Raw genomic sequence first — 20576 nt, forward strand, 5'->3', positions numbered from 1 at the left:
GTGTCTGTGACTTTGCCACTGCGCCGATATGCGCCGAGGTACCTCGAGGGAGCTGTCCATCAAAGTGGGGTAATGGGCTGGATAGGTTGCATAGCCTAGTGTGTGTGGGGAGGGGCCAAACTGGCGAGGCTTCTGTGCGTGTTCACTTGCCTCTTGTTTATGAAGGGTCAGAGACTGATCAGCTCAGTAAATGATAAGAAAGCAGTCGGTGGTACCTCTTTGGGTAAATGTATTGTGCTCTTCCAGCACTGCAGCTGCGTGAAGGCCCAGAAGAGTTGTCTCGAGTGACCACGTGTGTCTGTAACTTTGCCACCGCGCCGTTTGGCGCCAAGGTCCCTCGAGTGAGCTGTCCATCACAGTGGGGTAAAGGGCTGGATAGGTTGCATAGCCTAGTGTGTGTGGGGAGGGGCCAAACTGGCGAGGCTTCTGTGCGTGTTCACTTGCCTCTTGTTTATGAAGGGTCAGAGACTGATCAGCTCAGTAAATGATAAGAAAGCAGTCGGTGGTACCTCTTTGGGTAAATGTATTGTGCTTTTCCAGCACTGCAGCTGCGTGAAGGCCCAGAAGAGTTGTCTCGAGTGACCACGTGTGTCTGTAACTTTGCCACCGCGCCGTTTGGCGCCAAGGTCCCTCGAGTGAGCTGTCCATCACAGTGGGGGAAAGGGCGGGAAGAGGTTGCATAGCCTAGTGTGTGGGGCTGGGCCAAACGGGCGGGGCTTCTGTACGAGTTCACATGCCTCTTGTTTATAAAGGGTCAGAGACCATCAGAGCATCAGATGAGGAGAAATCAGCCTCCTGGTCACTGGAAGTACAGGAGGATTGCGCTCGAGAAACTCGTGGATGCCTAGACCTCCATCACGGATTACAGCTAATTTTAGACTGTAGCCTCGACCTTGCTCACTAGGTTCTTGGGCTGATTATAATGCGTTACTGAAGTTTAGCTTCAACCGGGGCACGTGCTGTTTCTTTTGTATATGTAAGTGCTTCCTGTTGAGGTTTAATTTTTGAAACAGGAGCATCGTGCCAAAATGAATCCTGCCTGCATATTTATCCACGAAGATGCCACCATGTTGTGCCATACCTCTACTCAACTGGAGTACTTTCTACTGGGTAGTCAGTAAGTGCTACCTCGTTGGGTAAATGTATGGTGCTTTTCCTACACTACAGCTGCGTAAAGGCCCAGAAGAGAAGTCTTCAGTGATCACCTGTGTCTGTGACTTTGCCACTGCGCTGATAGGCGCCGAGGTACCTCGAGTGAGCTGTCCATCACAGTGGGGGAAAGGGCGGGAATAGGTTGCATAGCCTAGTCTGTGTGGGGAGGGGTTAAACTGGCGAGGCTTCTGTGCGAGTTCACATGCCTCTTGTTTATGAAGGGTCAGAGACCGATCAGCTCAGTAAATGATAAGAAAGCAGTCGGTGGTACCTCTTTGGGTGAATGTATTGTGCTTTTCCAGCACTGCAGCTGCGTAAAGGCCCAGAAGAGAAGTCTTCAGTGATCACCTGTGTCTGTGACTTTGCCACTGCGCTGATAGGCGCCGAGGTACCTCGAGTGAGCTGTCCATCACAGTGGGGGAAAGGGTGGGATAGGTTGCATAGCCTAGTCAGTCACTTTGCCACTGCGCTGATAGGCGCCGAGGTACCTCGAGTGAGCTGTCCATCACAGTGGGGGAAAGGGCGGGATAGGTTGCATAGCCTAGTCTGTGTGGGGAGGGGTTAAACTGGCGAGGCTTCTGTGCAAGTTCACATGCCTCTTGTTTATGAAGGGTCAGAGACCGATCAGCTCAGTAAATGATAAGAAAGCAGTCGGTGGTACCTCTTTGGGTGAATGTATTGTGCTTTTCCAGCACTGCAGCTGCGTGAAGGCCCAGAAGAGTTGTATTCAGGGATCACCTGTGTCTGTAACGTTGCCACTGCGCCGATAGGCGCCGAGGTACCTCGAGTGAGCTGTCCATCACAGTGGGGTAAAGGGCTGGATAGGTTGCATAGCCTAGTGTGTGTGGGGAGGGGCCAAACTGGCGAGGCTTCTGTGCGTGTTCACTTGCCTCTTGTTTATGAAGGGTCAGAGACTGATCAGCTCAGTAAATGATAAGAAAGCAGTCGGTGGTACCTCTTTGGGTAAATGTATTGTGCTTTTCCAGCACTGCAGCTCCGTGAAGGCCCAGAAGAGTTGTCTCGAGTGACCACGTGTGTCTGTAACTTTGCCACCGCGCCGTTTGGCGCCAAGGTCCCTCGAGTGAGCTGTCCATCACAGTGGGGGAAAGGGCGGGAAGAGGTTGCATAGCCTAGTGTGTGGGGCGGGGCCAAACGGGCGGGGCTTCTGTACGAGTTCACATGCCTCTTGTTTATAAAGGGTCAGAGACCATCAGAGCATCAGATGAGGAGAAATCAGCCTCCTGGTCACTGGAAGTACAGGAGGATTGCGCTCGAGAAACTCGTGGATGCCTAGACCTCCATCACGGATTAAAGCTAATTTTAGACGGTAGCCTCGACCTTGCTCACTAGGTTCTTGGGCTGATTATAATGCGTTACTGAAGTTTAGCTTCAACCGGGGCACGTGCTGTTTCTTTTGTATATGTAAGTGCTTCCTGTTGAGGTTTAATTTTTGAAACAGGAGCATCGTGCCAAAATGAATCCTGCCTGCATATTTATCCACGAAGATGCCACCATGTTGTGCCATACCTCTACTCAACTGGAGTACTTTCTACTGGGTAGTCAGTAAGTGCTACCTCGTTGGGTAAATGTATGGTGCTTTTCCTACACTACAGCTGCGTAAAGGCCCAGAAGAGAAGTCTTCAGTGATCACCTGTGTCTGTGACTTTGCCACTGCGCTGATAGGCGCCGAGGTACCTCGAGTGAGCTGTCCATCACAGTGGGGGAAAGGGCGGGATAGGTTGCACAGCCTAGTCAGTGACTTTGCCACTGCGCTGATAGGCGCCGAGGTACCTCGAGTGAGCTGTCCATCACAGTGGGGGAAAGGGCGGGATAGGTTGCATAGCCTAGTCTGTGTGGGGAGGGGTTAAACTGGCGAGGCTTCTGTGGGAGTTCACATGCCTCTTGTTTATGAAGGGTCAGAGACCGATCAGCTCAGTAAATGATAAGAAAGCAGTCGGTGGTACCTCTTTGGGTAAATGTATTGTGCTTTTCCAGCACTGCAGCTGCGTGAAGGCCCAGAAGAGAAGTCTTCAGTGATCACCTGTGTCTGTGACTTTGCCACTGCGCTGATAGGCGCCGAGGTACCTCGAGTGAGCTGTCCATCACAGTGGGGTAAAGGGCTGGATAGGTTGCATAGCCTAGTGTGTGTGGGGAGGGGCCAAACTGGCGAGGCTTCTGTGCGTGTTCACTTGCCTCTTGTTTATGAAGGGTCAGAGACCGATTAGCGCAGCAAATGAGGAGAAAGCAGTCGGTGGTACCTCTTTGGGTGAATGTATTGTGCTTTTCCAGCACTGCAGCTGCGTAAAGGCCCAGAAGAGTTGTCTCGAGTGACCACGTGTGTCTGTAACTTTGCCACCGCGCCGTTTGGCGCCAAGGTCCCTCGAGTGAGCTGTCCATCACAGTGGGGGAAAGGGCGGGAAGAGGTTGCATAGCCTAGTGTGTGGGGCGGGGCAAACGGGCGGGGCTTCTGTACGAGTTCACATGCCTCTTGTTTATAAAGGGTCAGAGACCATCAGAGCATCAGATGAGGAGAAATCAGCCTCCTGGTCACTGGAAGTACAGGAGGATTGCGCTCGAGAAACTCGTGGATGCCTAGACCTCCATCACGGATTACAGCTAATTTTAGACTGTAGCCTCGACCTTGCTCACTAGGTTCTTGGGCTGATTATAATGTGTTACTGAAGTTTAGCTTCAACCGGGGCACGTGCTGTTTCTTTTGTATATGTAAGTGCTTCCTGTTGAGGTTTAATTTTTGAAACAGGAGCATCGTGCCAAAATGAATCCTGCCTGCATATTTATCCACGAAGATGCCACCATGTTGTGCCATACCTCTACTCAACTGGAGTACTTTCTACTGGGTAGTCAGTAAGTGCTACCTCGTTGGGTAAATGTATGGTGCTTTTCCTACACTACAGCTGCGTAAAGGCTTTGCCACTGCGCTGATAGGCGCCGAGGTACCTCGAGTGAGCTGTCCATCACAGTGGGGTAAAGGGCTGGATAGGTTGCATAGCCTAGTGTGTGTGGGGAGGGGCCAAACTGGCGAGGCTTCTGTGCGAGTTCACATGCCTCTTGTTTATGAAGGGTCAGAGACCGATCAGCTCAGTAAATGATAAGAAAGCAGTCGGTGGTACCTCTTTGGGCAAATGTATTGTGCTTTTCCAGCACTGCAGCTGCGTGAAGGCCCAGAAGAGAAGTCTTCAGTGATCACCCGTGTCTGTGACTTTCCCACTGCGCTGATAGGCGCCGAGGTACCTCGAGTGAGCTGTCCATCACAGTGGGGGAAAGGGCGGAATAGGTTGCATAGCCTAGACAGTGACTTTGCCACTGCGCTGATAGGCGCCGAGGTACCTCGAGTGAGCTGTCCATCACAGTGGGGTAAAGGGCTGGATAGGTTGCATAGCCTAGTGTGTGTGGGGAGGGGCCAAACTGGCGAGGCTTCTGTGCGTGTTCACTTGCCTCTTGTTTATGAAGGGTCAGAGACCGATTAGCGCAGCAAATGAGGAGAAAGCAGTCGGTGGTACCTCTTTGGGTGAATGTATTGTGCTTTTCCAGCACTGCAGCTGCGTAAAGGCCCAGAAAAGTTGTCTCGAGTGACCACGTGTGTCTGTAACTTTGCCACCGCGCCGTTTGGCGCCAAGGTCCCTTGAGTGAGCTGTCCATCACAGTGGGGGAAAGGGCGGGAAGAGGTTGCATAGCCTAGTGTGTGGGGCGGGGCAAACGGGCGGGGCTTCTGTACGAGTTCACATGCCTCTTGTTTATAAAGGGTCAGAGACCATCAGAGCATCAGATGAGGAGAAATCAGCCTCCTGGTCACTGGAAGTACAGGAGGATTGCGCTCGAGAAACTCGTGGATGCCTAGACCTCCATCACGGATTACAGCTAATTTTAGACTGTAGCCTCGACCTTGCTCACTAGGTTCTTGGGCTGATTATAATGTGTTACTGAAGTTTAGCTTCAACCGGGGCACGTGCTGTTTCTTTTGTATATGTAAGTGCTTCCTGTTGAGGTTTAATTTTTGAAACAGGAGCATCGTGCCAAAATGAATCCTGCCTGCATATTTATCCACGAAGATGCCACCATGTTGTGCCATACCTCTACTCAACTGGAGTACTTTCTACTGGGTAGTCAGTAAGTGCTACCTCGTTGGGTAAATGTATGGTGCTTTTCCTACACTACAGCTGCGTAAAGGCTTTGCCACTGCGCTGATAGGCGCCGAGGTACCTCGAGTGAGCTGTCCATCACAGTGGGGTAAAGGGCTGGATAGGTTGCATAGCCTAGTGTGTGTGGGGAGGGGCCAAACTGGCGAGGCTTCTGTGCGAGTTCACATGCCTCTTGTTTATGAAGGGTCAGAGACCGATCAGCTCAGTAAATGATAAGAAAGCAGTCGGTGGTACCTCTTTGGGTGAATGTATTGTGCTTTTCCAGCACTGCAGCTGCGTAAAGGACCAGAAGAGAAGTCTTCAGTGATCACCTGTGTCTGTGACTTTGCCACTGCGCTGATAGGCGCCGAGGTACCTCGAGTGAGCTGTCCATCACAGTGGGGGAAAGGGCGGGATAGGTTGCACAGCCTAGTCAGTGACTTTGCCACTGCGCTGATAGGCGCCGAGGTACCTCGAGTGAGCTGTCCATCACAGTGGGGGAAAGGGCGGGATAGGTTGCATAGCCTAGTCTGTGTGGGGAGGGGTTAAACTGGCGAGGCTTCTGTGGGAGTTCACATGCCTCTTGTTTATGAAGGGTCAGAGACCGATCAGCTCAGTAAATGATAAGAAAGCAGTCGGTGGTACCTCTTTGGGCAAATGTATTGTGCTTTTCCAGCACTGCAGCTGCGTGAAGGCCCAGAAGAGAAGTCTTCAGTGATCACCCGTGTCTGTGACTTTCCCACTGCGCTGATAGGCGCCGAGGTACCTCGAGTGAGCAGTCCATCACAGTGGTGGAAAGGGCGGATAGGTTGCATAGCCTAGTGTGTGTGGGGAGGGGCCAAACTGGCGAGGCTTCTGTGCGTGTTCACTTGCCTCTTGTTTATGAAGGGTCAGAGACCGATTAGCGCAGCAAATGAGGAGAAAGCAGTCGGTGGTACCTCTTTGGGTGAATGTATTGTGCTTTTCCAGCACTGCAGCTGCGTAAAGGCCCAGAAGAGTTGTCTCGAGTGACCACGTGTGTCTGTAACTTTGCCACCGCGCCGTTTGGCGCCAAGGTCCCTCGAGTGAGCTGTCCATCACAGTGGGGGAAAGGGCGGGAAGAGGTTGCATAGCCTAGTGTGTGGGGCGGGGCCAAACGGGCGGGGCTTCTGTACGAGTTCACATGCCTCTTGTTTATAAAGGGTCAGAGACCATCAGAGCATCAGATGAGGAGAAATCAGCCTCCTGGTCACTGGAAGTACAGGAGGATTGCGCTCGAGAAACTCGTGGATGCCTAGACCTCCATCACGGATTACAGCTAATTTTAGACTGTAGCCTCGACCTTGCTCACTAGGTTCTTGGGCTGATTATAATGTGTTACTGAAGTTTAGCTTCAACCGGGGCACGTGCTGTTTCTTTTGTATATGTAAGTGCTTCCTGTTGAGGTTTAATTTTTGAAACAGGAGCATCGTGCCAAAATGAATCCTGCCTGCATATTTATCCACGAAGATGCCACCATGTTGTGCCATACCTCTACTCAACTGGAGTACTTTCTACTGGGTAGTCAGTAAGTGCTACCTCGTTGGGTAAATGTATGGTGCTTTTCCTACACTACAGCTGCGTAAAGGCCCAGAAGAGAAGTCTTCAGTGATCACCTGTGTCTGTGACTTTGCCACTGCGCTGATAGGCGCCGAGGTACCTCGAGTGAGCTGTCCATCACAGTGGGGGAAAGGGCAGGATAGGTTGCATAGCCTAGTCTGTGTGGGGAGGGGTTAAACTGGCGAGGCTTCTGTGCGAGTTCACATGCCTCTTGTTTATGAAGGGTCAGAGACCGATCAGCTCAGTAAATGATAAGAAAGCAGTCGGTGGTACCTCTTTGGGTGAATGTATTGTGCTTTTCCAGCACTGCAGCTGCGTAAAGGCCCAGAAGAGAAGTCTTCAGTGATCACCTGTGTCTGTGACTTTGCCACTGCGCTGATAGGCGCCGAGGTACCTCGAGTGAGCTGTCCATCACAGTGGGGGAAAGGGCGGGATAGGTTGCATAGCCTAGACAGTGACTTTGCCACTGCGCTGATAGGCGCCGAGGTACCTCGAGTGAGCTGTCCATCACAGTGGGGTAAAGGGCTGGATAGGTTGCATAGCCTAGTGTGTGTGGGGAGGGGCCAAACTGGCGAGGCTTCTGTGCGTGTTCACTTGCCTCTTGTTTATGAAGGGTCAGAGACTGATCAGCTCAGTAAATGATAAGAAAGCAGTCGGTGGTACCTCTTTGGGTAAATGTATTGTGCTTTTCCAGCACTGCAGCTGCGTGAAGGCCCAGAAGAGTTGTCTCGAGTGACCACGTGTGTCTGTAACTTTGCCACCGCGCCGTTTGGCGCCAAGGTCCCTCGAGTGAGCTGTCCATCACAGTGGGGGAAAGGGCGGGAAGAGGTTGCATAGCCTAGTGTGTGGGGCGGGGCCAAACGGGCGGGGCTTCTGTACGAGTTCACATGCCTCTTGTTTATAAAGGGTCAGAGACCATCAGAGCATCAGATGAGGAGAAATCAGCCTCCTGGTCACTGGAAGTACAGGAGGATTGCGCTCGAGAAACTCGTGGATGCCTAGACCTCCATCACGGATTACAGCTAATTTTAGACTGTAGCCTCGACCTTGCTCACTAGGTTCTTGGGCTGATTATAATGCGTTACTGAAGTTTAGCTTCAACCGGGGCACGTGCTGTTTCTTTTGTATATGTAAGTGCTTCCTGTTGAGGTTTAATTTTTGAAACAGGAGCATCGTGCCAAAATGAATCCTGCCTGCATATTTATCCACGAAGATGCCACCATGTTGTGCCATACCTCTACTCAACTGGAGTACTTTCTACTGGGTAGTCAGTAAGTGCTACCTCGTTGGGTAAATGTATGGTGCTTTTCCTACACTACAGCTGCGTAAAGGCCCAGAAGAGAAGTCTTCAGTGATCACCTGTGTCTGTGACTTTGCCACTGCGCTGATAGGCGCCGAGGTACCTCGAGTGAGCTGTCCATCACAGTGGGGGAAAGGGCGGGATAGGTTGCATAGCCTAGTCTGTGTGGGGAGGGGTTAAACTGGCGAGGCTTCTGTGCGAGTTCACATGCCTCTTGTTTATGAAGGGTCAGAGACCGATCAGCTCAGTAAATGATAAGAAAGCAGTCGGTGGTACCTCTTTGGGTGAATGTATTGTGCTTTTCCAGCACTGCAGCTGCGTAAAGGCCCAGAAGAGAAGTCTTCAGTGATCACCTGTGTCTGTGACTTTGCCACTGCGCTGATAGGCGCCGAGGTACCTCGAGTGAGCTGTCCATCACAGTGGGGGAAAGGGTGGGATAGGTTGCATAGCCTAGTCAGTCACTTTGCCACTGCGCTGATTGGCGCCGAGGTACCTCGAGTGAGCTGTCCATCACAGTGGGGGAAAGGGCGGGATAGGTTGCATAGCCTAGTCTGTGTGGGGAGGGGTTAAACTGGCGAGGCTTCTGTGCAAGTTCACATGCCTCTTGTTTATGAAGGGTCAGAGACCGATCAGCTCAGTAAATGATAAGAAAGCAGTCGGTGGTACCTCTTTGGGTGAATGTATTGTGCTTTTCCAGCACTGCAGCTGCGTGAAGGCCCAGAAGAGTTGTATTCAGGGATCACCTGTGTCTGTAACGTTGCCACTGCGCCGATAGGCGCCGAGGTACCTCGAGTGAGCTGTCCATCACAGTGGGGTAAAGGGCTGGATAGGTTGCATAGCCTAGTGTGTGTGGGGAGGGGCCAAACTGGCGAGGCTTCTGTGCGTGTTCACTTGCCTCTTGTTTATGAAGGGTCAGAGACTGATCAGCTCAGTAAATGATAAGAAAGCAGTCGGTGGTACCTCTTTGGGTGAATGTATTGTGCTTTTCCAGCACTGCAGCTGCGTAAAGGCCCAGAAGAGTTGTCTCGAGTGACCACGTGTGTCTGTAACTTTGCCACCGCGCCGTTTGGCGCCAAGGTCCCTCGAGTGAGCTGTCCATCACAGTGGGGGAAAGGGCGGGAAGAGGTTGCATAGCCTAGTGTGTGGGGCGGGGCCAAACGGGCGGGGCTTCTGTACGAGTTCACATGCCTCTTGTTTATAAAGGGTCAGAGACCATCAGAGCATCAGATGAGGAGAAATCAGCCTCCTGGTCACTGGAAGTACAGGAGGATTGCGCTCGAGAAACTCGTGGATGCCTAGACCTCCATCACGGATTACAGCTAATTTTAGACTGTAGCCTCGACCTTGCTCACTAGGTTCTTGGGCTGATTATAATGTGTTACTGAAGTTTAGCTTCAACCGGGGCACGTGCTGTTTCTTTTGTATATGTAAGTGCTTCCTGTTGAGGTTTAATTTTTGAAACAGGAGCATCGTGCCAAAATGAATCCTGCCTGCATATTTATCCACGAAGATGCCACCATGTTGTGCCATACCTCTACTCAACTGGAGTACTTTCTACTGGGTAGTCAGTAAGTGCTACCTCGTTGGGTAAATGTATGGTGCTTTTCCTACACTACAGCTGCGTAAAGGCTTTGCCACTGCGCTGATAGGCGCCGAGGTACCTCGAGTGAGCTGTCCATCACAGTGGGGTAAAGGGCTGGATAGGTTGCATAGCCTAGTGTGTGTGGGGAGGGGCCAAACTGGCGAGGCTTCTGTGCGAGTTCACATGCCTCTTGTTTATGAAGGGTCAGAGACCGATCAGCTCAGTAAATGATAAGAAAGCAGTCGGTGGTACCTCTTTGGGTGAATGTATTGTGCTTTTCCAGCACTGCAGCTGCGTAAAGGACCAGAAGAGAAGTCTTCAGTGATCACCTGTGTCTGTGACTTTGCCACTGCGCTGATAGGCGCCGAGGTACCTCGAGTGAGCTGTCCATCACAGTGGGGGAAAGGGCGGGATAGGTTGCACAGCCTAGTCAGTGACTTTGCCACTGCGCTGATAGGCGCCGAGGTACCTCGAGTGAGCTGTCCATCACAGTGGGGGAAAGGGCGGGATAGGTTGCATAGCCTAGTCTGTGTGGGGAGGGGTTAAACTGGCGAGGCTTCTGTGCGAGTTCACATGCCTCTTGTTTATGAAGGGTCAGAGACCGATCAGCTCAGTAAATGATAAGAAAGCAGTCAGTGGTACCTCTTTGGGTGAATGTATTGTGCTTTTCCAGCACTGCAGCTGCGTAAAGGCCCAGAAGAGAAGTCTTCAGTGATCACCTGTGTCTGTGACTTTGCCACTGCGCTGATAGGCGCCGAGGTACCTCGAGTGAGCTGTCCATCACAGTGGGGGAAAGGGTGGGATAGGTTGCATAGCCTAGTCAGTCACTTTGCCACTGCGCTGATTGGCGCCGAGGTACCTCGAGTGAGCTGTCCATCACAGTGGGGGAAAGGGCGGGATAGGTTGCATAGCCTAGTCTGTGTGGGGAGGGGTTAAACTGGCGAGGCTTCTGTGCAAGTTCACATGCCTCTTGTTTATGAAGGGTCAGAGACCGATCAGCTCAGTAAATGATAAGAAAGCAGTCGGTGGTACCTCTTTGGGTGAATGTATTGTGCTTTTCCAGCACTGCAGCTGCGTGAAGGCCCAGAAGAGTTGTATTCAGGGATCACCTGTGTCTGTAACGTTGCCACTGCGCCGATAGGCGCCGAGGTACCTCGAGTGAGCTGTCCATCACAGTGGGGTAAAGGGCTGGATAGGTTGCATAGCCTAGTGTGTGTGGGGAGGGGCCAAACTGGCGAGGCTTCTGTGCGTGTTCACTTGCCTCTTGTTTATGAAGGGTCAGAGACTGATCAGCTCAGTAAATGATAAGAAAGCAGTCGGTGGTACCTCTTTGGGTGAATGTATTGTGCTTTTCCAGCACTGCAGCTGCGTAAAGGCCCAGAAGAGTTGTCTCGAGTGACCACGTGTGTCTGTAACTTTGCCACCGCGCCGTTTGGCGCCAAGGTCCCTCGAGTGAGCTGTCCATCACAGTGGGGGAAAGGGCGGGAAGAGGTTGCATAGCCTAGTGTGTGGGGCGGGGCCAAACGGGCGGGGCTTCTGTACGAGTTCACATGCCTCTTGTTTATAAAGGGTCAGAGACCATCAGAGCATCAGATGAGGAGAAATCAGCCTCCTGGTCACTGGAAGTACAGGAGGATTGCGCTCGAGAAACTCGTGGATGCCTAGACCTCCATCACGGATTACAGCTAATTTTAGACTGTAGCCTCGACCTTGCTCACTAGGTTCTTGGGCTGATTATAATGTGTTACTGAAGTTTAGCTTCAACCGGGGCACGTGCTGTTTCTTTTGTATATGTAAGTGCTTCCTGTTGAGGTTTAATTTTTGAAACAGGAGCATCGTGCCAAAATGAATCCTGCCTGCATATTTATCCACGAAGATGCCACCATGTTGTGCCATACCTCTACTCAACTGGAGTACTTTCTACTGGGTAGTCAGTAAGTGCTACCTCGTTGGGTAAATGTATGGTGCTTTTCCTACACTACAGCTGCGTAAAGGCTTTGCCACTGCGCTGATAGGCGCCGAGGTACCTCGAGTGAGCTGTCCATCACAGTGGGGTAAAGGGCTGGATAGGTTGCATAGCCTAGTGTGTGTGGGGAGGGGCCAAACTGGCGAGGCTTCTGTGCGAGTTCACATGCCTCTTGTTTATGAAGGGTCAGAGACCGATCAGCTCAGTAAATGATAAGAAAGCAGTCGGTGGTACCTCTTTGGGTGAATGTATTGTGCTTTTCCAGCACTGCAGCTGCGTAAAGGACCAGAAGAGAAGTCTTCAGTGATCACCTGTGTCTGTGACTTTGCCACTGCGCTGATAGGCGCCGAGGTACCTCGAGTGAGCTGTCCATCACAGTGGGGGAAAGGGCGGGATAGGTTGCACAGCCTAGTCAGTGACTTTGCCACTGCGCTGATAGGCGCCGAGGTACCTCGAGTGAGCTGTCCATCACAGTGGGGGAAAGGGCGGGATAGGTTGCATAGCCTAGTCTGTGTGGGGAGGGGTTAAACTGGCGAGGCTTCTGTGGGAGTTCACATGCCTCTTGTTTATGAAGGGTCAGAGACCGATCAGCTCAGTAAATGATAAGAAAGCAGTCGGTGGTACCTCTTTGGGTAAATGTATTGCGCTTTTCCCGCACTGCAGCTGCGTGAAGGCCCAGAAGAGAAGTCTTCAGTGATCACCCGTGTCTGTGACTTTCCCACTGCGCTGATAGGCGCCGAGGTACCTCGAGTGAGCAGTCCATCACAGTGGTGGAAAGGGCGGATAGGTTGCATAGCCTAGTGTGTGTGGGGAGGGGCCAAACTGGCGAGGCTTCTGTGCGTGTTCACTTGCCTCTTGTTTATGAAGGGTCAGAGACCGATTAGCGCAGCAAATGAGGAGAAAGCAGTCGGTGGTACCTCTTTGGGTGAATGTATTGTGCTTTTCCAGCACTGCAGCTGCGTAAAGGCCCAGAAGAGTTGTCTCGAGTGACCACGTGTGTCTGTAACTTTGCCACCGCGCCGTTTGGCGCCAAGGTCCCTCGAGTGAGCTGTCCATCACAGTGGGGGAAAGGGCGGGAAGAGGTTGCATAGCCTAGTGTGTGGGGCGGGGCCAAACGGGCGGGGCTTCTGTACGAGTTCACATGCCTCTTGTTTATAAAGGGTCAGAGACCATCAGAGCATCAGATGAGGAGAAATCAGCCTCCTGGTCACTGGAAGTACAGGAGGATTGCGCTCGAGAAACTCGTGGATGCCTAGACCTCCATCACGGATTACAGCTAATTTTAGACTGTAGCCTCGACCTTGCTCACTAGGTTCTTGGGCTGATTATAATGTGTTACTGAAGTTTAGCTTCAACCGGGGCACGTGCTGTTTCTTTTGTATATGTAAGTGCTTCCTGTTGAGGTTTAATTTTTGAAACAGGAGCATCGTGCCAAAATGAATCCTGCCTGCATATTTATCCACGAAGATGCCACCATGTTGTGCCATACCTCTACTCAACTGGAGTACTTTCTACTGGGTAGTCAGTAAGTGCTACCTCGTTGGGTAAATGTATGGTGCTTTTCCTACACTACAGCTGCGTAAAGGCCCAGAAGAGAAGTCTTCAGTGATCACCTGTGTCTGTGACTTTGCCACTGCGCTGATAGGCGCCGAGGTACCTCGAGTGAGCTGTCCATCACAGTGGGGGAAAGGGCAGGATAGGTTGCATAGCCTAGTCTGTGTGGGGAGGGGTTAAACTGGCGAGGCTTCTGTGCGAGTTCACATGCCTCTTGTTTATGAAGGGTCAGAGACCGATCAGCTCAGTAAATGATAAGAAAGCAGTCGGTGGTACCTCTTTGGGTGAATGTATTGTGCTTTTCCAGCACTGCAGCTGCGTAAAGGCCCAGAAGAGAAGTCTTCAGTGATCACCTGTGTCTGTGACTTTGCCACTGCGCTGATAGGCGCCGAGGTACCTCGAGTGAGCTGTCCATCACAGTGGGGGAAAGGGCGGGATAGGTTGCATAGCCTAGACAGTGACTTTGCCACTGCGCTGATAGGCGCCGAGGTACCTCGAGTGAGCTGTCCATCACAGTGGGGTAAAGGGCTGGATAGGGTGCATAGCCTAGTGTGTGTGGGGAGGGGCCAAACTGGCGAGGCTTCTGTGCGTGTTCACTTGCCTCTTGTTTATGAAGGGTCAGAGACTGATCAGCTCAGTAAATGATAAGAAAGCAGTCGGTGGTACCTCTTTGGGTAAATGTATTGTGCTTTTCCAGCACTGCAGCTGCGTGAAGGCCCAGAAGAGTTGTCTCGAGTGACCACGTGTGTCTGTAACTTTGCCACCGCGCCGTTTGGCGCCAAGGTCCCTCGAGTGAGCTGTCCATCACAGTGGGGGAAAGGGCGGGAAGAGGTTGCATAGCCTAGTGTGTGGGGCGGGGCCAAACGGGCGGGGCTTCTGTACGAGTTCACATGCCTCTTGTTTATAAAGGGTCAGAGACCATCAGAGCATCAGATGAGGAGAAATCAGCCTCCTGGTCACTGGAAGTACAGGAGGATTGCGCTCGAGAAACTCGTGGATGCCTAGACCTCCATCACGGATTACAGCTAATTTTAGACTGTAGCCTCGACCTTGCTCACTAGGTTCTTGGGCTGATTATAATGCGTTACTGAAGTTTAGCTTCAACCGGGGCACGTGCTGTTTCTTTTGTATATGTAAGTGCTTCCTGTTGAGGTTTAATTTTTGAAACAGGAGCATCGTGCCAAAATGAATCCTGCCTGCATATTTATCCACGAAGATGCCACCATGTTGTGCCATACCTCTACTCAACTGGAGTACTTTCTACTGGGTAGTCAGTAAGTGCTACCTCGTTGGGTAAATGTATGGTGCTTTTCCTACACTACAGCTGCGTAAAGGCCCAGAAGAGAAGTCTTCAGTGATCACCTGTGTCTGTGACTTTGCCACTGCGCTGATAGGCGCCGAGGTACCTCGAGTGAGCTGTCCATCACAGTGGGGGAAAGGGCGGGATAGGTTGCATAGCCTAGTCTGTGTGGGGAGGGGTTAAACTGGCGAGGCTTCTGTGCGAGTTCACATGCCTCTTGTTTATGAAGGGTCAGAGACCGATCAGCTCAGTAAATGATAAGAAAGCAGTCGGTGGTACCTCTTTGGGTGAATGTATTGTGCTTTTCCAGCACTGCAGCTGCGTAAAGGCCCAGAAGAGAAGTCTTCAGTGATCACCTGTGTCTGTGACTTTGCCACTGCGCTGATAGGCGCCGAGGTACCTCGAGTGAGCTGTCCATCACAGTGGGGGAAAGGGTGGGATAGGTTGCATAGCCTAGTCAGTCACTTTGCCACTGCGCTGATTGGCGCCGAGGTACCTCGAGTGAGCTGTCCATCACAGTGGGGGAAAGGGCGGGATAGGTTGCATAGCCTAGTCTGTGTGGGGAGGGGTTAAACTGGCGAGGCTTCTGTGCAAGTTCACATGCCTCTTGTTTATGAAGGGTCAGAGACCGATCAGCTCAGTAAATGATAAGAAAGCAGTCGGTGGTACCTCTTTGGGTGAATGTATTGTGCTTTTCCAGCACTGCAGCTGCGTGAAGGCCCAGAAGAGTTGTATTCAGGGATCACCTGTGTCTGTAACGTTGCCACTGCGCCGATAGGCGCCGAGGTACCTCGAGTGAGCTGTCCATCACAGTGGGGTAAAGGGCTGGATAGGTTGCATAGCCTAGTGTGTGTGGGGAGGGGCCAAACTGGCGAGGCTTCTGTGCGTGTTCACTTGCCTCTTGTTTATGAAGGGTCAGAGACTGATCAGCTCAGTAAATGATAAGAAAGCAGTCGGTGGTACCTCTTTGGGTAAATGTATTGTGCTTTTCCAGCACTGCAGCTGCGTGAAGGCCCAGAAGAGAAGTCTTCAGTGATCACCCGTGTCTGTGACTTTCCCACTGCGCTGATAGGCGCCGAGGTCCCTCGAGTGAGCAGTCCATCACAGTGGTGGAAAGGGCGGATAGGTTGCATAGCCTAGTGTGTGTGGGGAGGGGCCAAACTGGCGAGGCTTCTGTGCGTGTTCACTTGCCTCTTGTTTATGAAGGGTCAGAGACCGATTAGCGCAGCAAATGAGGAGAAAGCAGTCGGTGGTACCTCTTTGGGTGAATGTATTGTGCTTTTCCAGCACTGCAGCTGCGTAAAGGCCCAGAAGAGTTGTCTCGAGTGACCACGTGTGTCTGTAACTTTGCCACCGCGCCGTTTGGCGCCAAGGTCCCTCGAGTGAGCTGTCCATCACAGTGGGGGAAAGGGCGGGAAGAGGTTGCATAGCCTAGTGTGTGGGGCGGGGCCAAACGGGCGGGGCTTCTGTACGAGTTCACATGCCTCTTGTTTATAAAGGGTCAGAGACCATCAGAGCATCAGATGAGGAGAAATCAGCCTCCTGGTCACTGGAAGTACAGGAGGATTGCGCTCGAGAAACTCGTGGATGCCTAGACCTCCATCACGGATTACAGCTAATTTTAGACTGTAGCCTCGACCTTGCTCACTAGGTTCTTGGGCTGATTATAATGTGTTACTGAAGTTTAGCTTCAACCGGGGCACGTGCTGTTTCTTTTGTATATGTAAGTGCTTCCTGTTGAGGTTTAATTTTTGAAACAGGAGCATCGTGCCAAAATGAATCCTGCCTGCATATTTATCCACGAAGATGCCACCATGTTGTGCCATACCTCTACTCAACTGGAGTACTTTCTACTGGGTAGTCAGTAAGTGCTACCTCGTTGGGTAAATGTATGGTGCTTTTCCTACACTACAGCTGCGTAAAGGCTTTGCCACTGCGCTGATAGGCGCCGAGGTACCTCGAGTGAGCTGTCCATCACAGTGGGGTAAAGGGCTGGATAGGTGTAGGAAGGGGGAGACTCTAGTTGGCGCAGTGCAAGCACTAGCGACAAGCAGGGACTCTCTCTTCCTCGTCAGGGCTGAGGGTTACCTTCCAGACAACCTCTGCTTACCCTCTAGGTAGTGTGGCTTAAGCAGTCTTAGGCTAATCTTTGGGGCACATAGGGTTAAACACTTGCAACAGTACACCTTCACAACCAACCCACCACACAACGAGACCAGACTGTATTCTTGTAAAAATATATCTCTTTATATAAACTTTACGTAGGCTTGTGAATACAGTCAATAACTTTACGGATACGGTTGCAGGATATCAGCTTTAGATTACCACAGTTCTTATCGTAGTTCTTGTGAGGCCCGTAGGCCGGTGTTAAACAAAGTTCTTTGTGGAGCCAGCGGCTTCCAGGGGATCTGTCCCACGTCGCGTTGCCTTCCCGGTGTCGCTGATCGTTGCGGCTCTTCTGCCGAGCAGGTCACTGGTCGTCCGGGGCAGCGGTGCTCTGTGGCGGCACGGTCCTCTCTTCGTCGTCTGCTCCGACCTTGGAGTCGGCGGCTGTGTGGCGGTGACAAGTGGCAGTACGGTCCCCAAGTGCAGGACGTACCCAGCCAAATGTCGGTGCAGCTGTGGGCTCACAGCTGGGCTGTCGGGCAGGCTACCGACCGTGTGGATTCTCGTAGGGCAATAGTCTGTCCTTGCAGGTGAGGGACGGCTCGCTATGCAGTCGCCTCGATAGCTCGGACCAGACGGGTCCTCCTTCGCTTTGCTCTCGGGCTCCCAGCGCAGGTGTGGTCACGATGTTCGGGCCAGCGGCGGCTGGTCCTCACTGTGCTTCCGCTGTAGCTTTGGGCCCCGGTCACGGTGGTCGGGAGGGAGTGGATGCCTTAGAGGAGCTTCCTCTTTGTCGGTACTGCGGCGATGATCAGCACCCGCAGTCGCTTTCTTCCAAGGGGGGTTTAGCGTCCACTGGTCCTGGGACGCTGGTCAGGGGGCAAGTTCAGTTTCCAAGCCCTTGGAGATCTCTTTGCAGAGTTTGGCACAAAGTAGCACAAAAGTCGTTTCGTCGTTTTGTCTTCCTCTCCTTCAGCAGCAAGGCACCAGACACAAGCAAGAGTCAGCACCCTTCTTTGTCCTCTCGCGGTCCTTCTCGTAGGGCAGAGTCGTTCTGTGGCCCAAACTGGATCTAACTTTCAAGGAGCAGGGCTCCATCTTTTATAGGCCAATTCTTTTGTTCTCGCAGGCCAGGGGGGCCTTTGCATAGCCACTCTCAGTTCTGGAGTACCCCGGCGGGTGTACTCCGGCTTCTGCTTTCAGTGTGAGGGGCAGGCGCATCAGACGCCCCACAGGAGGTGGAGCCAGCATTGTCCGGACAGGAGTGGCCAGAGTACCTTGTTGATGGGGGCTTCGCCCTTCCTGGGCCAGGTGCCGGCAGAGTCATCCGCCGCTCCCCAGGAGGGTGGAGCCAGCATTGTGGTGGCCGAGCACAGTGACAGTTCGAGTCAAGAGGCACTCCTACCTCCCACTAAGGTGTAATCTGCGCATTCACCACCTGTCATCCCTCCAGCCCTGTCACTCACACATCCCAGACAGTCGGATACACATACTGGCAGAGGCAACTGAAATGGTTAGGCAAGCAAATGCTAACTTTCTAAAAGTAGCATTTGCAAACCCAGGATAACGAAATAAACTTGGCTACAAGAAATATCTCATCATCCTGAGTCCAGGCATACTAAACATGACTCCCTACCATGCTCCTTGAGCCTGCGGGGATTATAGGGTATAATAATCCTCGCAGCTCAGTCTGGCCTAATGGAGCAGGTAGCCTTCCGTAGTGAAATACGGTCTTCGTTGTAAGTCACTACCAGGACATGCCACGCACATCAGGGCTTGTCCTACCTCGCACCTACAATGCACCCTGCCCGCAGGCCTACCATAGGGGTGTCTAACATGTAGTCGAGGGAAGGGTCGGGGCTGGCAAGTGGGGACACTTGCCCAGCTAACGTGACAGTACGAGACCGCACGCGGGTTCTGCGGTCGCAGTTCCCAGACACAAGTTTACGGCTGCTCGGGTGGGTGGCGCAACCAGCGCTGCAAGCCCACCAGCAGTATCGGCATCTACACGCCCCGGCACTCTCTCGTGCGCTTTACTGGGGACTAACAGTAAATCCAATGCACCAATCATGGATACCAATCGTATGTACAGTTTACAGTAGGGAGCACTTGCACTGTGGCACGGATCAGCCGTGGCGCAGTGCCCTGAGTATCGGAAAACCAGCAAAACATCGGAGGCACATCAGCAAAAAGTGGAAGGGAGACTCACGCCAAGGTGCCAGGTCTAACACGTGTCCCCTCCAGCTGAAATGTGGGGGGAACTACCCTTCCCCAGGGAGTTCCACATCACTAAGGCGGAAAAATCTGGACAGACCGTCAGCGTTGGCGTGATCGGTGCCAGGGCGGTGTTCCACCGTAAAGTCCATACTCTGTAGAGAAATGGACCACCTCAACAGTTTCGGGTTCTCACCCCTCATTTGCATCAACCATCTGAGGGGCCTGTGGTCCGTCTGAACTCGGAAGTGAGACCCAAACAGGTAGGGTCTTAGCTTCTTCAGTGCCCAGACCACAGCAAATGCTTCACGCTCTATTGCACTCCATCTACTTTCCCGTGGAAGTAACCTCCGACTTATGAAGGCTACGGGTTGGTCAAAGCCCTCCTCAGTCATCTGTGAAAGAACAGCCCCTACACCATGCTCTGAAGCGTCTGTTTGCACAATGAACTCTTTGGAGAAATCGGGGGCCAGGAGCACGGGCGCCGTGCACATGGCAGTCTTCAGGGTGTCGAAAGCTTTCTGACAGGTGTCAGTCCAAATCACATTCCTGGGCTGCTTCTTCGAAGTCAGCTCTGTCAAGGGGGTCACGATCGTGCCATAGCCCTTGACAAACCTCCTGTAATACCCAGTGAGCCCCAGGAAGGCTCTTACTGCAGTCTGGGTCTTGGGGGGTTCCCAAGCCAGGATGGTTTCGATTTTGGGCTGCAAGGGGGCTACCTTGCCACTCCCAACTTGGTGTCCCAAGTACACCACGGAACCCTGCCCAATCTGGCACTTGCTGGCCTTGATTGTGAGGCCTGCTCTGCGCAGGGCCATCAACACTTCCCAGAGGTGTCGCAGGTGTTCGGGCCAGGTGCCGCTGAACACCGCGATGTCATCCAGGTAGGCGGCACTGAACTCGTCCAGCCCAGCCAACACCTGGTTGACCAATCTCTGAAAGGTGGCAGGGGCATTCTTCATTCCAAATGGCATGACCCGGAACTGGAAATGCCCATCTGGTGTAGAGAATGCTGACCTCTCCTTTGCCCCATCGGTCAAGGCGATCTGCCAGTACCCAGACGTCAGATCAAACGTGCTGAGAAACCGAGCAGCCCCTAGCCGATCAATGAGCTCGTCAGCTCTGGGGATGGGGTGCGCGTCAGTCTTCGTGACTGAATTGAGTCCTCTGTAGTCCACACAGAACCGGAGTTCGGGTGTGGCTCCCGGCGCAGCAGCCTTCGGAACCAAGACCACGGGGCTGGACCAAGGACTGCTGGAAGACTCAACCACCCCGAGGGCAAGCATCTTGGAGACCTCCTCCTTGATGCAGGCCCGTACCCTGTCAGTCACTCGGTAAGCCTTATGCTTCACCGGCAAGCTGTCTCCAGTGTCCACATCATGGACGCACCAATCTGTGACACTCGGAACCAGGGAAAACAGGTCTGGAAACTGCCCCAGCAACTGGCGGCAATCCTCCTGTTGTTCGGCGGTCAGGGAGGGTGAGAGGTTAACTCCATCCACTGACCCATCCTTCTCACAGGCCACCAAGAGGTCCGGTAGAGGCTCTGACTCCTCCTCCATTCCGTCATCGGTTGCCAACAACATGCCCACTTCGGACCTTCGCAAGTGGGGCTTGAGGCGGTTGACATGTAGGACCCGCAAAGGGTTCCTGGCCGTCTTCATGTCCACCAAGTATGTCACGGG

The sequence above is a fragment of the Lissotriton vulgaris genome, chromosome 8, assembly GCF_964263255.1.
Source record: "Lissotriton vulgaris chromosome 8, aLisVul1.2, whole genome shotgun sequence".
In the NCBI taxonomy this organism is placed as follows: domain Eukaryota; kingdom Metazoa; phylum Chordata; class Amphibia; order Caudata; family Salamandridae; genus Lissotriton; species Lissotriton vulgaris.